A 20282-nucleotide genomic window follows, 5' to 3' on the forward strand; every position below is an offset into this window, starting at 1 on the left:
ATTGAGAAACCTATGAGCCACAATTGAATGGTATGAGCAGACTTGATGGGCTGAATGGCCTACTGTCTGCTCCTATGTCTTATAGTCTCTTGCTGTCCTGGACACAGAGTGAGAACTGTGTACAGAAGTCGGCCATTTGGTTTTTTGAGCCTGCATAAGCATTGAACAGATCATAACTGGATATGAATCTAATTACATCTAAGTGGATAGGCTGGGACGTTTTCACTGGAGCACAGCAGGTTGCGAGGTGACCTCATAGAGGTTTATAAAATCATGAAGGATCTCGATGAGGTGAACGGCGGGTCTTCTTTCTCGAGGGTGGTTTCAAGATTAGAGAACAAAGTTTGACAGTGAGTGGAGAAAGGTTTTAAAAAGACATGAGGGCACCAGTTTGTTTTAAAACAACACAGAGCGTGGTTTGTGTGTGGAATAAATGTCCAGAGGAAGGATGCAGTTACCGTAACAACGTTTCAAAGAAATTTGGACAAGTACATGAATAGGAAATGTTTGGAGGGATATGGGCCAAACACAGGCAGCCGGGACTAATTTAGTTTGAAAACATAGCCAGCATGGACTAGTTGGACTGAAACTGTTCTAAAACCATTTCCTTGCCTTCACCCATACACATCCACTTATTTGTTGTTCAAAAATCAGACAACCTCAGCCTTGAACACATTCAATGACCCCCTAACTGCAGGAAGACATCCCACTTCTGAACTCAATTTCTCTTCTTAAAATACCACTTGCCTTACTGATTGCTTGCTGCCCCTGTCTGACAACTGGTATTGACTGGTTTCAATTACATTCACACATCATTCCTGATGAGGGGCTCATGCCCAAAACGTCAACTCTCCTACTCCTTGAATTCTGCCTGACCTGCTGTGCTTTTCCAGTGACACAATTTTCGACTCTGATCTCCAGCATCTGCAGTCCTCACTTTCTCCACATCCCAATACATCACCATGTAAACAATACACCTCCTTCCTGATTTTCTTTCACAGCAGATGCTATAATTTTACATTGTGTTACTGCATTTGCCATGTGTTTGCCAATTGTGGATTTCTCTACATCTGGGAGACTTGGAGAACAGCATCGTGCCTGGGCCCGCAGAGGCTGACCGGACCTCCCAGTCACCAGCCATTTTAATTCCCCTTCCCACTCCCTTTCTGACATAACCATCTTTGGCCTCCTTCCTTACCACAATGAATCAAAATGCAAATTGGAGGAACAACATCTCATCTTCCGCCCGGGCTGTGTAGAGTTGGGAGGACTCAACAGTGGGGAATTCAATTTCAATCAGCTCCCTAACTTTCTAGCTCCTCCTCCTCCATGCCATCAACCAGATTCCTTCCTCTCATTGATGGGGGCTAGAGGTTGGGGCTGGGGAGAACAGAAAGGGAATGGACGGGGGCTGGGAAAATAGAGAGAATGGACGGGGGCTGGGTGGAGCTGTGGAGAACAGAGAGAGAGAATGGACGGGGGAGCAGAGGGTGAGGGAGAGGAGAAGGACTTGGGGGGTGAAGAGAAAGGCCTGCAGGGCAGAGCGTGGGAGACCCAGAGAATGGGGGAGGGGGGTGGTAGAGTGGGGGGGGGTGGCAGGAGAGAGAATGGTGTGGGGTGCAGAATGTGAGGAGAGACAGAGAATGGACGGGGGAAGAGAATGGGTGGAGAGAGAGAATGAGTGGCAAGGAGAGGGTGGGGGCGGTGGAAGAATGGGCAGCAGAGTGTTGGTGGAGAGAGAGAATAGACAGGGAACAGAGAGATGGAGAGCGGAGGGTGAGGGGAGAGAGGGAGGATAGATGGGGTGAGAGGGCGGGGAGAGGGAAATGGACATGGTGCACTGTGGATAGCAGGGTGGAAATGGACAGGAGGAGGTGTGGATGGACAGGGGGTGCTGAGGGTGTGGGGGGATCAGAGAGGAGGTGCTGTGGGTAGCAAGTAGGGTATAAGTGACCTCAAGGACAATCTGTTTATGCAGAGGGTGGTGTGTGTGTGTGTGTGTGTGTGTGTGTGTGTGTGTAACACAGCTGCCAGGGTAGTGGTGGAGATGGGTGCAATTACAACATTGAAAAGGCATCTGGGAGGGATATAGGCCAAAGGCTGGAACTTGGGACGGTCAGCTTGGGAAATCTGGTCAGCATGGTTACGTTCAACCAAAGGGTCTGTTTCCGTGCAGTGTGTCTCTGGATGTCTATAACTCTATGATTGAAACTAGACGTTTTTACTGATAATCTTCCTGCTGGACTTTTGTAGAGCACCCAGTTTCAGGACATTTGTGGTGGGTACAACTGGGACAAATCCGTTTGGGGGAGGGGGAGGGGGGCATGGTGTCTCAGTGGTTAGCACGGCAGTCTCACAGTACCAGGGACCCGGTTTGTGGGGAGGGGGAGGGGGCCGAGGCCATGGTGTTTCAGTGGTTAGCACGGCTGTCTCACAGTAACAGGGACCCGGATTATAGGGGACGGGGAGGGAGGCATGGTGTCTCCGTGGTTCGCACCGCTGTCTCACAGTACCACTGACCCGGTTTGGGGGGGAGGTGGAAGGGAATTGGGACATGGCATCTCAGTGGGTAACACGGCTGTCTCAAAGTACCAAGGAACCGGTTTGGTGGGAGGGGACGGGGGCATCGTGTCTCAGTGGTTAACACGGCTGCCCCACAGTACCAGAGACCCGGTTAGCGGGGAGGGGGACATGGTGTCTCAGTGGTTAGCACGGCTGTCTCACAGTAGCAGGGACCCGGTTTGTGGGGAGGGTGAGGGGGGCATAGCGTCTCAGTGGTTAGCACGGCTGTCTCATAGTACCAGGGACACGGTTTTGGGGGGAGGGGGAGGGGGCCATGGTGTCTCAGTGGTTAGCACGGCTGTTTCACAGCATCAGGGAAGCGGTTTGTGGGAGAGGGGAAGGGTGGCATGGTGTCTCAGTGGTTAGCATGGATGTCCCACAGTACCAGGGACCCGGTTTAGGGGGAGGGGGCGGCGGAGGGGGGGCATGGTGTCTCAGTAGTTAAAACGGCTGTCTCATAGTACAAGGGAAACGGTATAGGGGGAGGGGAATTGGGACATGGTGTCTCAGTGGGTAACACGGCTGCCTCAAAGTACCAAGGAACCGGTTTGGTGGGAGGGGAGGGGGCATCGTGTCTTAGTGGTTAACATGGCTGTCCCACAGTACCAGGAACCCGGTTTGTGGGAGGGGGAGGGGGGCATGGTGTCTCAGTGGTTAGCACGGCTGTCTCACGGTACCAGGGACCCGTTTTGGGAGGGAGTGGGAGGGGGGCATGGTGTGTCAGTGGTTAGCACAGCTGTCACATAGTACCAGGGACCCAGTGTGGGCGGGGCATGGTGTGGGAAATTGGGACATGTTGTCTCAGAGGGTAACGCGGCTATCTCAAAGTACCAAGGAACCGGTTTGGTGGGAGGGGAGGGGGGCATGGTGTCTCAATGGTTAACACGGCTGTCCTACAGTACCAGAGACCCCGTTTAGCGGGGTGGGGGCCATGGTGTCTCAGTGGTTAGCAGGGCTGTCTCACAGTACCAGGGACACGGTTTGTGGGGAGGGGCATGGTGTCCCAATGGTTGCACGGCTGTCTCACAGTAACAGTGACATGGTTTGTGGGGAGAAGGAGGGGAGGGCATGGTGTATCAGTGGTTATCACAGCTGTCTCACAGAACCAGGTACCTGGTTTGAGGGGAGGGGGAGGTGCAAGGTGTCTCAGTGGTTCGCACGGCTGTCTCACAGTAGCAGGAACCCGGATTAGGGGGGATGGGGAGGGGGGCATGGTGCCTCAGTGGTTAGCACGGCTGTCTCACAGTACCAGGGATCCGGTTTAGGGGGGAGGGGGTGTGGGCATGGTGCCTCAGTGGTTAGCACGGCTGTCTCACAATTCCAGGGACGCGTTTTGGGGGTAGGGGGAGGGGGCCATTGTGTCTCAGTGGTGAGCATGGCAGTCCCACAGTACCAGGGACCCGGTTTGGGGGGAGGAAGCGGCGGAGGGGGGCATGGTGTCTCAGTGGTTAGCACGGCTGTCTCACAGTAGCAGGTACACGGATTAGGGGGGATGGGGAGGGGGGCATGGTGCCTCAGTGGTTAGCACGGCTATCTCACAGTACCAGGGATCCGGTTCAGGGGGAGGTGGCGGCGGAGGGGGGCATGGTATCTCAGTGGTTAGCACGGCTGTCTCACAGTAGCATGTACACGGATTGGGGGGGTGGGGAAGGGGGCATGGTGTTTCAGTGGTTAGCACGGCTGTCTCACAATACCAGGGACCCGGTTTAGGGGGAGGGGGCGGCGGAGGGGGGCATGGTATCTCAGTGGTTAGCATGGCTGTCTCACCGTACAAGGGACACGGTTTGTGGGGAGGGGGGGTGGGTGGCATGGTATCTCAGTCGTTAGCACGGCTGTCTCACAGTACCAGGGACCCAGTTTGGTAGGGGAGGCGGAGGGAAATTGGGACATGGTGTCTCAGTGGATAACACGGCTATACCACAGTACCAGAGAGGGGGGTCACGGTGTCTCAGCAGTTAGCACGGCTGTCACACAGTATCAGAGACCCGATTTGGGGGAGAGGGGGATGGTGTCATGGTGTCTCAGTAGGTAGCACGACAGTCGCACAGTACTGGGGACCCGGTTTGGGGGTGGGGGGGCATGGTGTCTCAGTGGTTGTCACGCCTGTCTCACAGTGCCAGGTACCTGGTTTGTGGGGAGGGGGAGTTGCCATGGTGTCTCAGTGGTTAGCACGGCTGTCTCACAGTATCAGGAACCGGGATTAGGGGGGATGGGGAGGGGGCGCGGTGCCTTAGTGGTGAGCACGGCTTTCTCACAATACCAGGGACGCGGTTTTGGGGGTAGGTGAAGGGGGCCATTGTGTCTCAGTGGTTAGCATGGCTGTCTCACAGCACCAGGGATCCGGTTTAGGGGGAGGGAGACGGGGCATGGTGTTTCAGTGGTTAGCACGGCTGGCACACAGTACCAGGGACCCGATTTTGGGGGGAGGGGGAGGGGGCCATGGTGTCTCAGTGGTTAGCATAGCTGTCTCACCGTACAAGGGACACGGTTTGGGGGGAGTGGGAGGGGAATTGGGACATGGTGTTTCAGTGGGTAACACAGCTGTCTCAAAGTACCAAGGAACCGGTTTGGTGGGAGGGGAGGGGGCATCATGTCTCAGTGGTTAACACGGCTGTCCCACAGTACCAGGGACATAGTTAAGCGGGGAGCGGTCCATCGTGTCGCAGTTGTTAGCAAGGCTGTCTCACAGTACCAGGGACCCAGTTTGTGGGGAGGGTGAGGGGTGCATGGAATCTCAGTGGTTAGTATGGCTGTCTCACAGTACCAGGGACCCAGTTTGGTGGGAGGGGGAAAGGAATTGCGACATGGCATCTCAGTGGGATACATGGCTGTCTCAAAGAACCAAGGAACTGGTTTGGTGGGAGGGGAGGGGGGCATGGTGTCTCAGTGCTTAGCACGGCTGTCTCACAGTACCAGGGACCCGTTTAGGGAGGGAGGGGGAGGGGGGCATGGTGTCTCAGTGGTTAGCACCGCTGTCTCACAGTACCAGGGAAACGGTTAAGGGGGGGAGGGGAGTGAGGCATGGTTTCTCAGTGGTGAGCACGGCCGTCACACAGTCCCAGGGACCCAGTTTGGGGGGGGCATGGGGAGGGAATTTGGGACATGTTGTCTCAGTGGGTAACACGGCTATCTCAAAGTACCAAGGAACCGGTTTGGTGTGAGGGGAGGGGGACATGGTGTCTCAATGGTTAACACGGCTGTCCTACAGTACGGGAGACCCCGTTTAGCGGGGTGGGGGCATGGTGTCTCAGTGGTTAGCACGGCTGTCTCACAGTACCAGGGACTCGGTTTGTGGGGAGGGGGAGGGGGGCATGGTATCTCAGTGGTTAGCACGACTGTCTCACAGTACCAGGGACCCTGTTTGGGGCGGGAGGGGTAGGGGAATTGGGACATGGTGTCTCAGTGGGTAACAGAGCTCTCTCAAAGTACCAAGGATCCGGATTGGTGGGTGGGGAGGGGGGGCATGGGGTCTCAGTGGTTAACACGGCTGTTCCACAGTACCAGAAACCCGGTTTAGCCGGGAGGGGGCCATGGTGTCTCAGTTGTTAGCACGGCGGTCTCACAGTACCAGGGACCCAGTTTGTGGGGAAGGTGAGGGGGGCATGGTGTCTCCGTGTTTAGCACGGCTGTCTCTCAGTACCAGGGACCCGGTTTGGGGGAGGGGAGTGTGTCATGGAGTCTCAGTGGTTAGTATGGCTGCCTCACAGTACCAGGGATTCAGTTTAAGGGGGATGTGGAGGGAGGCATGGTGTCTCCGTGGTTAGCACGGCTGTCTCACAGTACTAGGGATCCGGTTTGGGGGGAGGGGGAAGGGAATTGGGATTTGGCATCTCAGTGGCTAACACGGCTGACTCAAAGTACCAAGCAACCGGTTTGGAGGGAGGGGAGGGGGGCATCGTTTCTCAGTGGTTAACACAGCTGTCCTACAGTACCAGCGACCCCGTTTAGCGGGGTGGGGCCCATGGTGTCTCAGTGGTTAGCACGGCTGTCTCACAGTACCAGGCACCCAGTTTGGGGGGGGGAGGGGTAGGGGAATTGGGACATGGTGTCTCAGTGGGTAACACGGCACTCTCAAAGTACCAAGGATCCAGTTTGGTGGGTAGGGAGGGGGGTCATGGTGTCTCAGTCGTTAACACGTCTGTCCCACAATACCAGAGACCCGTTTTAGCAGGGAGGGGGCCACGGTGTCTCAGTGGTTAGCATGGCTGTCTCACAGTATCAGGGACCCGATTTGGGGGAGAGGAATATTGTGTCATGATGTCTCAGTGGTTAGCACGACAGTCGCACAGAACCGGGGAACCGGTTTGGGGGTGGGGGAGGGTGGCATGGTGTTTCAGTGGTTATCACGGCTGTCTCACAGTACCAGGGACTCGGTTTGTGGGGAGGGGGGCATGGTATCTCAGTGGTTAGCACGGCTGTCTCACAGTACCAGTAACCAGGTTTGGGAAGGAGAGGGAGAGGGGCATGGTGTCTCAGTGGTTAGCACTGCTGTCTCACAGTACCAGGGACACGGTTTGGGTGGGGGGGGAGGAGGGCATGCTTTCTCAGTGGTGAGCACGCCTGTCTCACAGTAGCAGGGATCCGGTTTGGTGGAGTGGCGGAGGGGGTCATGATGACTCAGTGCTTAGCAAGGGTGTCTCACAGTACCTGCGACCTGTTTTGTGTTGAGAGTGGGCTGGTTTCTCAGTGGTTTGCACGGCTGTCATTCAGTAACAGGGACCTGGTTTGTGGGGAGAGGGAGGGGGGCATGGTTTCTCAGTGGTTAGCACGGCTGTCACACAGTACCAGGGATACAGTTTGTGGGGGGAGGGGGAGGGGGTATGGGACATGGTGTCTCAGTGGGTAACACGGCTCTCTCAAAGTACCAAGGAATCGGTTTGTTGTGAGGGGAGGGTGGCATGGTGTCTCAATGGTTAACACGGCTGTCCCACAGGACCAGGGACCCGGTTTGTGGGGAGTAGGCAGCGGAGGCGGCATGGTGTCTCAGTGGTTAGCACGGCTGTCTCACAGTAGCAGGGACACGGATTAGGGGTGATGGGGAGGGGGGCATGGTGCCTCAGTGACTAGCACGGCTGTCTCACAGTACCAGGGACCCGGTTTTGGGGGGAGGGAGAGGGGGCCATGGTGTCTCAGTGGTTAGCATGGCTGTCCAACAGTACCAGGGACCCAGTTTAGGGGGAGGGGGCGGCGGTGGGGGTATGGTGTCTCAGTGGTTAGCACGGCTGTCTCACCGTACAAGGGACGCGGTTTGGGGGGAGGGGGAGGGGAATTGCGACATGGTGCCTCAGTGGGTAACACGGCTGTCTCAAAGTACCAAGGAACCGGTTTGATGGGAGTGGAGGGGTCGTCGTGTCTCAGTGGTTAACATGGCTGTCCCACAGGACCAGGGACCCGTTTTAGCGGAGTGGGGGCCATGGTGTCTCAGTTGTTAGCACGGCTGTCTCACAGTACCAGGGACCCTGTTTGTGGGGAGGGTGAGGGGTGCATTGTGTCTCAGTGGTTAGCACGGCTGTCTCTCAGTACCAGGGACCCGGTTTGGGGGAGGGGAGGGGGACATGGAGTCTCAGTGATTAGTATGGCTGCATCACAGTACCAGGGATACGGTTTAGGGGGATGTGGAGGGAGGCATGGTGTCTCCGTGGTTAGCAGGGCTGTCTCACAGTACCAGGGACCCGGTTTGGTGGGAGGGGGAAGGGAATTGGGACATGGCATCTCAGTGGGTAAGCCGGCTGTCTCAAAGTACCAAGGAACCGGTTTGGTGGGAGGGGAGGGGGGCATGGTGTCTCATTGGTTAACACGGCTGTCTCACAGTACCAGGGTCCTGTTTTGGGGGGGAGGGGGACGGGGAGGAGGTGATGGTGTCTCAGTGGTAAGCACGGCTGTCTCACAGTACCAGGGTCCGTGTTTAAGGGGGATGGGGAGGGGTGCATGATGTCTTAGTGTTTAGCCCAGCTGTCTTACAGTACAAGGGATCCGGGTAAGGGGGAGGGGGAGGGGGGACATGGTGTTTCAGTGTTTACCACGGCTGTCTCACAGTACCAGGGACCCGGTTTAGGGGGGCGGGTGAGCGGGAGGGGTCATGGTGTCTCAGTGGTTAGCACGGCTGTCCCACAGAACCAGGGACCCGGTTTGGGGGGAGGGGAGGGGGAGGCGTAATGGTGTCTTAGTGGTTAGCACGGATGTCTCACAGTACCAGCGACCCGGTTTAGGGGGGCTGGGGAGGGGCCCTAGTGTCTCACTGCCTTTGACATCTTCTAAAACCTTTCTCCGAACACCTTAAAATTATGCTCACCTCGTGACAACCATTTCCGCCATGGGAAGAAGTCTCTGGCTATTTACTCTGTCTGTAACTCTCACCATCATATTCAGCTCTATCAAGTTACCTCTCATCCTTCTTTTCTCCAATGAGAGAAGCCATAGCTCCCCCAACCTTTCTTCATAAGACAAGCCCTCTAGTCCAGGCAGCATTCTGGTAAATCTCCTATGCACCCGCTCTAAAGCTTCCATATCCTTTCTGTAATGAGGCGAACAGAACATTTCAAATGTGGTCTCACCAGAACTTTGTAGATCTGCAGCATTATTTTGCGGCTCTTCAATTCAGTCCCCCTGATCATTAAAACGAACACACCATACGCCTTCTTAACGACCCTATCAACTTCGGGGGCAAATGAGAGACCTGCAGACATGGACTCCAAGATTCGTTAGTTCCTCCACACTGCTATGAACCCTATTTTTGACCAACTAATCTGTATTCAACTTCGAATTCCAAAATGAATCCATTCACAAAATAGGAAATTGGAACAGAATTAGGCCATTTAGCCCCTTGGATCTGCTGTGCCGTTTGTTCACAGCTAAAATGTTTCTCAGCCACATTCTCCTGCCTTCATCAACTTACCATTGATTCCCTTATTCATGAAAAACATACTTATCTCTATCTTAAATAAATTACTGTGTCTGTGTGCAGGCGTGTGCATGTGTGTGTGTAAGTGTCCATCTGGGTATGTATGTGCATTTTTGTTTAATGTGTCTGTGTATGTTTATGTGCATCTCTGTGAAGTGATGGCTCTGTAGGTTTGGGGGTAAATCCATTGAAATTGAAATAAACCCCTACACACCTCCTCCACCTCTACATCAGTCCCTGTTAAGGTTATAGTCATACAATGCCACCCTCTTCTGGTCTCCCCATGCCACTGCACAAATGTCAGTTTTGTTTCTCTCTATCAGAGGACATCAAATACTGTGAATCTCTCACATTGCACAGCTGTTTGGTTTTGCAAATATCTCTGGATGCACAGAACAGTTTTGTCTGATACCTAGATATATTACCACCACCACTGGGCCAGTTTCAGGACTTTTCAATCCTTTCTCACTTTCACCTTGTAGGGGCGACTTATAAAATATTTCATTCTCAAGAACATGGAATAAATTCATCGCACCACCTTACAGATGATTTGGTCAGAATTGCTTGGATTCAGTTGCAGTGGAAATACTCTTTAAGGTGTACACTCTGTGTAAAGAATAATCTTCAAAGACAAATCACTTTTACATTGCAGAGAAGGCACAGATATTACTCAGGAGCATTCGCCACTCTGAGTGTCCTCAGTCCAATTATGATCCTCGCTGTACCCAACTGTGTGTGTGTGTGTGTGTCTGTGTGTGTGTCTGTGTGTGTGTGTGTCTGTGTGTGTGTCTGTGTGTGTGTGTGTGTGTGTGTGTGTGTGTGTGTGTGTGTTTGTGCAGATGTTGCTGTCAGTTTGGATTGTGCTATGATCTACCTCCCTTTCCCCACCTCCTATACTGAATCCCTTATGTTTTTCTCCCAACACTGCCATCAATGCAGTAGAGTGGGAAGGCCAGCAGAGGCGGACATTGCATCACTTTAAACACCTTGCAGAGGCTGGCAGATCCGCTGTGTGCACGGATACGCACAGAGACATGCAGATACACACAGATATGCAGATACACACAGATATGAATGTAGATACACAGGCACACATAGAGACTGGTGCAGTCACACAGAGAGAAATGCCAATACACTGAAGCACGTGCACACACAGATATACAGGCATCAGTACAGACACACCACAAACACTAACACACTGACCTTTATACAGACATGCAAAATCTGCCAGTATTTAGTTTTCGCGTGGTGACTTCCTCAATAATTCACTCGATCGTGTGGTGCGTGCCAATATTTCTGTTGATCCCTAGGGATTCATCTGCATCCTCACTATAGCTTGTACATCCTTCCTATAACAAGGCGACCAGAACTGAACACAATGTTCCAAGTGTGCTGTTACGACACAGCAATGATCCTGTTTGTTAATTAAACCAAACACCCAGAAAAGCTCACCTTGCTTTATAATCTGTTAAAGCACCCATCCTCCTCCTCTAATCAAAAACAAAGTACCTGTGCATCAGCTTGGAAAGTTAACAAGTTTTGTTATTCCTTTTTTTTTCAACAGTACCTTTGGGAGTTTAGACTGGTGGGAATGGAGGTGAGGGCAGTCGAATGTTCCTCCTGCAGAATGTGGGACGTAAGGGCCACCACCAGTGTCCCTGCTGACTACATCTGCTGGAAGTGCACCTGACTCCAACTCCTTGAAAACCACGTTAGGGAACTGGAGCTGGAGCTGGATGAACTTCGGATCATTCAGGTGGCAGAGAGGGTTTTTGAGAGGAGTTACAGGGAGGTAGTCACTCCTAAGGTACAAGAAAAAGGCAAATGGGTTACAGTCAGGGGACGGAAAGGGTACCGGCAGGCAGTGCCGGGTTCCCCTGTGGCCATTCACCTCAACAATAAATATACCGTTTTGGATACTATTGGGGGGGGGGGACTTACCAGGGGAAAGCAGTGGAGTAGAGGGCTCTGGCACAGCGTCTGTCCCTGCTGCTCAGAAGGGAAAGGGGAAGAGGAGTAGAGCAGTAGTCATTAGGGACTCTATAGTTAGGGGGACAGATAGGATGTTCTGTGGGGACGAGAGAGACTCACGGTTGGTGTGCTGCCTCCCACGTGCCAGAGTTCGTGATGTCTCTGATCGTGTTTTTGGGATCCTTAAGGGGGAGAGGGAGCAGCCCCAGGTCATGGTCCACATAGGCACCAACGAGATAGGTAGGAAGAGAGATGGGGATTTAATGCAGAAAATCAGGGAGCTAGGATGGAAGCTTCGAGCTAGGACGAGCAGTGTTGTTGGCTCTGGTATCTTGCCTGTGCCACGTGCTAGTGAGGCAAGGACTAGGGAGAGAGAGAAGGTGAACACGTGGCTACAGGGATGGTGCAGGAGGGAGGGTTTTGGAATCTTGGATAATTCGGGCTCTTTCTGGGGTAGGTGGGACCTCTACAAGCAGGATGGGCTTCATCTGAACCAGAGGGGTACCAATATCCTGGCGGGGGGGGGGGGGGCGTAGAATTCGCTAAGGCTATTGGAGTGGGTTTAAACTAATCCAGCAGGCGGATGGGAACCAAAATTGTAGTTAGAGTATAGAAACGGTTGAGAGTAGGGAGGTCCAAAATCAACTTTCAGGGACGCAAGATGGCACCGGCAAGCAAGAGGTTGGTTTGAAGTGTGTCCACTTCAAAACCAGGAGCACCCGGAAGAACGTGTGTGAACTTGCAGCATAGATTTGTACCTGGGACTTCAATGTTGTGGCCTTTTAGGAGACATGGTTAGAGCAGGGACAGGAATAGTTGTTGCAGGTTCCAGGATTTAGATGTTTCAGTAAGAACAGAGAAGATTGTAAAAGAGGGGGAGGTGTTACATTGTTGGTCAAGGACAGTATTGCAGTTGCAGAAAGGATGTTTGAGGACTCGTCAACTGAGGTGGTATGGGCTGAAGTTAGAAGCATGAAAGGAGAGGTCAACCCGTTGGGAGTTTTCTATAGGCCTCCGAATAGTTCCAGAGATGTAAAGGAAAGCATAGCAAAGATGATTTTTGATAGGAGTGACAGAGACAGGGTAGATGTAATGGGGAACTTCAACTTTTGAAATATTGAACGGGAACACTATAGTACGAGTACTATAGAGGGGTCAGATTTTGTCCAGTATGTGCAGAAGGGCTTCCTGACACAGTATATAGACAGGCCAACAAGGGGTGAAGCCACATTAGATTTGATACTGGGTAATAAGCCTGGTCCGGTGTTAGACATGGAAGTAGGTGAGCACTTTGGTGATAGCAATCACAATTCTGTTATGTTTACTTTAGTAATAGAAAGGGATAGGTGTATGCCACGAGGCAAGAGTTACAGCTTGAGGGAAGGCAATTACGATGCCATTAGGCAAGATTTAGGAAGCATATGATGGGGAAGGAAACTGCAGGGGATAGGCACATTAGAGATGTGGACCTTATTCAAAGAAAAGCTCCTGAGTGTCCGAGATAAGTATTTACCTGTCAGGCAGGGAGGAAGCTGTAGTGTGCGGGAGCCGTGGTTTCCGAATGAAGTGGAATCTCTGGTCAAGAGGAAGACGGCGACTTGTGTTAGGATGGGATGTGAAGGCTCAGTTAGGGCGCTTGAGGGTTACAAGTTAGCCAGGAAAGACCTATAGAGAGAACTTTGGAATGCTTTGCCTACAACAGTAGTAGATTCGCCAACTTTAAGTACATTTAAGTCGTCATTGGATAAGCATATGGACGTACATGGAATTGTGTAAGTTAGATAGGCTTCAGATTGGTATGATAGGTCAGCGCAACATCGAGGGCCGAAGGGCCTGTGCAGCGCTGTAGTGTTCGATATTCCATGTTCCCCTACCTCCTACGACTCCTGGCGGAAGTTCCCTCCACTATCCTGATGAGCCCTACCCTCACTAAAGCCATCATCCTGTTCCTCACAAAAGTATAGAACATCTTAAATTTTACCTTAATCCTACTCACCAAGTTTTTTTTTTCATGCCCGCTTCCGGCTGTCCTGAGATTATTCTTCACTTCCTTCCTGACCACCTTGTAACCCTCTAGAGCCTTGTCTGATACTTGCCTACTTAACCCTAAGTCATTTTCCTACTTCCTCTTGAGATATTCTACATCCATTGATACAATGGAGATATGGAGCTGCAAATGGGTTGGAGCTGCACATCCCGTCACTTCCAGCATGGGCTGCAGGTTTCCCCTCACTGGGCAGTGATCTAACACAGTGTTACTGAACATTGCACTGCGGCAGTGTACACAGCTCTACATGCTGGGAGGTCAACTGCTCCTGGTTTACAGTTCAATGCACTGGGGTGGTGTACACAGCTCTACATGCTGATATGGTAACTGCTCCTGGTTTACAGATCCATGCCCTGGGGTGGTGTACACTGCTCTACATGCTGGGAGGGTAAATGTTCCTGGTTTACATAACAATTCACTGCTGTTCACTGCATAGCTCCCAGTGCTGGAGAGGTAGTTCATGGACTGGTGTGGTCTGCACCGATTGCTGAGTTGTATTGAGCAGTACACTAGCCTGGTCTGAACACTGCTACATGCTGCACAGATATATCATCTGGATTATGGTGTCTGATTCTGTGACGTGGATTTCAGCTAATTTGTCAGCACATTTACTTTATATTCCTATTTTAGTTATTGGAACTAAGAAAGTACTACTCATCCAGTTAATCCCATTTGTCTGAGAAGAGCCACGTTTACTGAACTTGTCGATCAAGTAATCATCCAATTATAACATGAATATCGGTCCTTCTGTACCTTAACCTGGCCGTATGTGCTCATATCCCTGGAATCCCGGGGAAATCATTATGAAGCTCAGAAACAATGTGCAAAACGTATGGCTCGTGGTCTCCTGTACGTGCCAGCTGTGGGTCTCATTTGGATCCCTAGTGTATCGAGAGCTGGCATTGTGAAGCTCAGATACAATGAAATGGTATGTGTCAGGCTTCTGTTCACTTCCCGGTGTGTTCTATGTGGTGCTCCATGGACAGGGGTGTGTGTGATGGGCTGTTGTTCACTTCCCGCTGTGCCGCATTTGGTGCTCCATGGACAGGGGTGTGTGTGCTGAGCTGTTGTTCACTTTCCGGTGTGTCCCATGTGGTACCCCATGGCCAGGGGTGTAAGTGTTTGGCTGTTGTTCACTTCCTGGTGTGCCCCATGTGGCACTCCATAGACAGGGTTGTATGTGTTTGACTGTTGCTCACTTCCCAGTGTGTCCCATGTACTGCTCCATGGGCAGGGGTGTGTGTGTTTGACTGCTGTTCACTTCCCGGTGTGACCCATGTTGTGCTCCAACTTGGACAGGGGTTCTGGCAGCTTTAGACACGCCTTTGAAGCTTGGACTGTGCGTGTCCACTGAACACCTGTGCTTATCCCTCTCAGATGATTGTGTTGTCAGTAACACGAGGAAACCTCCCGAGTATAATTATAAAAGAGCAGGCGTCTAACTTGTAGCTGAGGGGCTTCTGACTGAATCCTGTTATTGAAATGTTCGAGGAGTGCTCTGGATGGCTTGCTGGAGGTTGTGCTGTGATCAGCCTCAGACATTCAGGGAGACCTGAGGATTTGGTGACCCAACTCTGGATGGAGCATAGGGACTGTAGTTACAACACCTGCGCCTGTAAGATGAACAACAAATGGAGCAGAGGCTGCACAGAGAGGAAGATCTGAAACCATGGAGTGAGTGTGCTTTGGGAAAGGGATCTGCTGTATCCACACCGGGTTTTCCAGGTACAGCTTCCCACGTTACATTTAACTCAGGAGCAGAGTGTGAGGGGACCCTGACTGTACAAGGAGCTGGTCACAGAGTGGTGTCACTTCCTTTAACACGACCTGCATCTTCACATCAGTGGGAGGACGGTGCTGCCAGGATCACTGTTCACTCAGCTTCTATGATCCCGAACTTTCCAGGCAGGAGTGGGTGACTGATCCATCATCTCCCAATATGCCGACGTCAACATCACCATTTGGAGACGGAGGATATATATGGTGGTTGAGAGCAATGGGGTCCCTGGGAACATCAGGAAGATGGAGCAACACTTCCCGTGTCTGATCGGGTCAGAATGAACCAAACAGTACACACTCCATCACTAAGTCCTGTAGTATTTTTCTGTTTCAGTAACATACTATCTAACATTCTTCCTAAAGAAAATGACAGACTATATATTATCTTTAATCCCATTTGCTAAGCTTTTATCCATTGACTTCACCTGTCCATATCCAATTACAGACTCTCCAACTTCCCTCGATAATTTAGTTTCCTGTTTATCTTAGTTTAATCGACATACATAGTTACAGTATATTTGTTTCACTCCTCCTGATCATTGATACAGATTGTAAAGAGCTGTGGACCCTGCACTGGTCACTGTGTGACTCCACTGGTGACGTTCTGTCAAACTGACTAAGGCTGATTTATCCGGAGTGCCTGCTTCCTGTCTGATAACCAGTTCTTCCCCATTTATATGTAACACATTCAAAGGGCTGAATAAGAACGAGGAGCATTAGTTCGGCAATCCAGCCCTTCAGGCCTGTTCCAACATTGAATACAAACATATCTGATGTCATTGCGGCCTCAGTTCCACGTTCCTGTCCGCTCTCCATATTCCCTCACTTACTCAATATCCCAGCACCTACAGCACTCTGGGGCAGTGAATAACACAGATTCCCAACCCTGTGACAGAAGTATGTTCTTCTCACCCCTGTTTCATTTCTCCCCCACCTCATCCTAAAACTACGGTTTTCGGGTCATTCGAGATTGTCCCACATGAGGAAATATCCACTTCCCATCTACATTGTCAATCACCTTTAACATCGCCCAGACCTCTGACATCTCCTCTCATTTTTCTATACTGCAGGCAGTGTTGGCATTAACTGCTCAATCTCTCTTCAGAGGACAATCTCCTCATCTCTGGAGTAATCGAGTAAACCACTTCTGAACTGCCGCCATTGCAAATACATCCCTCCTACAGTCAGGACACCAAGACTGCACACAGTACTCAGTTGCGATCTCACACCTCCCTCCCTTTCTAATCCATTGTTTAAGAAATAAATGCCAAAGTTGCACTTGCCTTTCTCATTATCTGCTGTACCTACATCTGAGTATTCTGTAGTATGGACGCGGGCAGCCAGATCTCTCTGTACCTAATCATTGTGAAGTCTCTCTCCATTTGGATAATAATTTGCCTTTCTGCTACACTGATCCAAACGGATACACTCATACTTTTCGTTGTTCAGTTTCTTCTGTCAAATGTTGCCCCAACCTGTCCATATACATTTTCTAACTTCTTGCATCTTCATTGCAAGTTCTCACCTGAGTTAGTGTCATCTGTTGATTTGGTTATAACATGTTCTTTCCTCTCAACTACTTAAGACTATAAATTGTAAATAGTTGGGGCCAGGGACCAAGACATATGGTTTCCTAAAAGTTGAATTTTGCGAAACAGAAAATGACCCATATTTTTTCCATCTCTCTTCATTTTATTGCTTCACCAAGCCTGTAGCCAAGCTGATAAATTACTTTAAATCGTAAACGATCTTTTTCTGCAGATTAATCATTTGTGCAGAGCTATTCAATGCCTTCTGGAAGTCCAAATATTTCATGTCTAGGATCCCCATGATCCAAATCATGTTGATTCGGCTGGATTGAGGTTTGACATTTCAAATTTCTTGTCATTAATTCCTGAATAATCGACTTTAACAATCTTTCTTAAATTTCAACAGTTTTCTCACAACTATATATTCCATCGTTACGGTGATAATTCTAAATTCTTACCTCTGTATAATCTCTTTATTCGCTCCAATCCAGTATAATTGGCACGTGGCGTGAAATGACCTGCTCTGATTGCTCTGTAAGAGGTCTGAGTAACTGAATGGAGTCATTCTCTTCCTTGTGCACAAAATCGTTGGGCTGATGTCTTTCTGGTGTTCCACATCACCATCTCGATGGTCTGCCTGTCCTCTTCCTGTTTATGTGTAAGTGTCGTTAGGTCTTATGCAATCTTTCTGTTGCTGTGTAACAGTTTGAGAGGCTGAAAAAACCTTCTCATATTCCTCCAACACAGCTGGAGATACTGAACGGTCTCTCCTGAATCCCTGATCTAGGACTGAGGGCATGATTGGCCTTCTTCTGTTCCCATACACCAGAAACGTGAGGTAAAATTCTTCCTCATTTCCCACATGAAATCTTATAGTTTACGTCCTCCAATTCCCGTGCAATAGGCTCGATGGGACTGAATATCCTCCTGGTATCCCAGTGCACCAATCTCCAGTCCCTGTGTGACCTCTTCCAGTTCCTATGTTACAGACTTGAGGAGGCTGACTAGACTGATCCTATTGCTGCATAACAGGGTACTGGTGCTGCATAGCCTACTCTGGGCCCAGTGTTATCGACTCGAGGAGCTGACTGACCTCCTCCACTAACTGTATATCAGGCTCCAGGGGCTGAATAGCCTCTTCCTGTACTGGTGTAACAGGCTCAATGTCCTTCAAGACACTTCCTCCAAATAAATGACAGAAGGTGCTGAACGAGAGAGTGTCCATACTATGAAGCACTCTCGCCTCCATATCTGACGTACAGAGACGAACCATTAATATAGTCTTTTTTCTGTATAAAGTCCTGAAGCTGAAAGTAACAAAAGAGGTCCTTCCCAGATAACTCATATTCCTGGCTCAGTTGCTCAAAATTCATCATGATCTCCCTGTCAAAAAATTCACCCAAACAGGAAACTCATCTGGACTGCCGGAATCCATCAATCCCGGCTGGAATCCTATCAATCCTACAATGGGAGTGAAAGCTGAAGGTTTTGTTTTGTAAAGTGCCATCAACTTGACCCATTATTCTCCATGCTTTCACTGTGTTAAGGACAATCGGTTTCTGCAATTCTCCATATCAGTCCTCATCTTGTCCATGAACAACAGATTAATGAGGGGACGATTTGCCTAGAAGGCCTCGATGACCAGCCAAATTGACCATGAGTCCTGACAAGCCCAATCAGCCACATCGGAAAGCAAGGAACTTGATTGGTATTTCTTAAAAGTCTGGAAAATCGACACGCTCCCATTCACTGTGGAAGCTGCAATTTGTCCAGCTTAATAGGAGGCCTTCTGTGACGACAGATGAAAGATCAAAGCCAACTGTTAAGACGCTGCCTGGGCAGCGTCAAAGGGAGAACTGGCATGGGGTATCATAAACAAGGAAGGACATTCATTTTAACCAGAGCTAACCAAAACAGGATATTGGAAGATTCTGTCTTATCCTCTCTAGCAACTGCACGAAGTTAGCTTTACATAATTGGTCGAAGGCTTGGATACCTAATACCTAAAAATACCTAAACATCATTGTGACCATCCGGAAGGGAATCAGATTCCAGCCCAAGGTTGGGTACTCTAATAAGACCCCAACAGTGATGGCCTCCGATTTCATAAAATTGATTTTAAACCCTGAGAAAGATCCAAATAAATTAATCATTCGTATTAAACAAGACACAGATATCATTGGGTTAGTTAGAAAGAGAGGAACGCCATCTGCTTAAAGGGTGATTTTATGCCTTCCTGGTCCTACCTCCTTGCCAGTGATATTGGCGTCTAACCAGATGCCAACGGCTCAATCATTAATGTAAATGGTAACGGTGAAAGGGGGCAACTTGTTGGCTGCCACTGTCAATACTAAAATTGTTAGATCTTATACCATTAATGAAATTCTCTGTTTTTGGCTCACTAGAAAACACTGCCACCCACCTGGCGAAGACCTCTCCAAGACCAAACCATTCAATGACATAAAAGGTGCACATCTACTCCATCAGGTCAAGTGCTTTCTCTACATCCAGGGAGACTACTGAGCCTGGAATCGAACCTTGCTGGCACACTGGAACCATATTTACCACTCTTCTAATATTACCAGCGGACCTACGGCCCCTAATAAAAATGGTCCTCTTTCACAATGGACCTTCAAAGCCAGCATTTTCGACAAAATTTTAAAGTCCACGTTTAATAATGAAATAGGCACATACAAAGTGCAACCTCTTGCACTTTCCCTCTCTTGACAATAAGATGAATATTTCCTTCTCTCCGAGAGGATAGGAGGCAGTCCTGACTGTACGAATAATTGTACATATCCAACACTGGCCCAGCCAGCATGCCTATGATCTCCTTCTAAATCTCACTCTGAAACTCCATCTGGGGCGGGGGCTTTACCACTCTGGAGCTGCCTCACTGTCTCCTGTATCTCTCTGATAATTAGAGGGGCATTCTAAAGAGACGCCTGCTCTGAACTTACACCTGGGAAGTCCAAGGTCTTAATAAAGGACTCCATCGTCGCCAATCAGTCCTCCAAGCTCGCTCACTGGAACAACCCAGAGTAGAACCTCCTGAACGCTGCATTAATCTTTTTGGGATCGCGGGTGATAATAGCAGCAATCTTCTTTCTGGCCAAGTACGCCTAATATCTACCTGGTTATCACCATAGAGAAAGTGAGGACTGCAAATGCTGTAGATCAGAGCTGATAATGAGTTGGTGGAAAAGCGCAGCAGGAGAATCGACGTTTCGGGTTCCTGAAGAAGCTCTGGTTTTCACCATGCTCGAATACCTTCTGTTTCACAAAGGAAATCTCTCTCTCTTTGCTCTCTGGGCGAGTGCAGCATTCAGTGCAGTATTCAGAGCAGTCTGGAGGGCTGTAATCTGATGCAATTAAGTTACAGACGGTTTGACAAATTATGGTCTATCAGCTCTCTTCAGCCTAGCCTCAAGCATACGCTGATGTTCTCCCTTCTGCCGCTTCTGAGTCATTGAGTAAGAAATAATCAAATCCC

Source organism: Chiloscyllium punctatum, chromosome 31, assembly GCF_047496795.1.
Source record: "Chiloscyllium punctatum isolate Juve2018m chromosome 31, sChiPun1.3, whole genome shotgun sequence".
Taxonomy (NCBI): domain Eukaryota; kingdom Metazoa; phylum Chordata; class Chondrichthyes; order Orectolobiformes; family Hemiscylliidae; genus Chiloscyllium; species Chiloscyllium punctatum.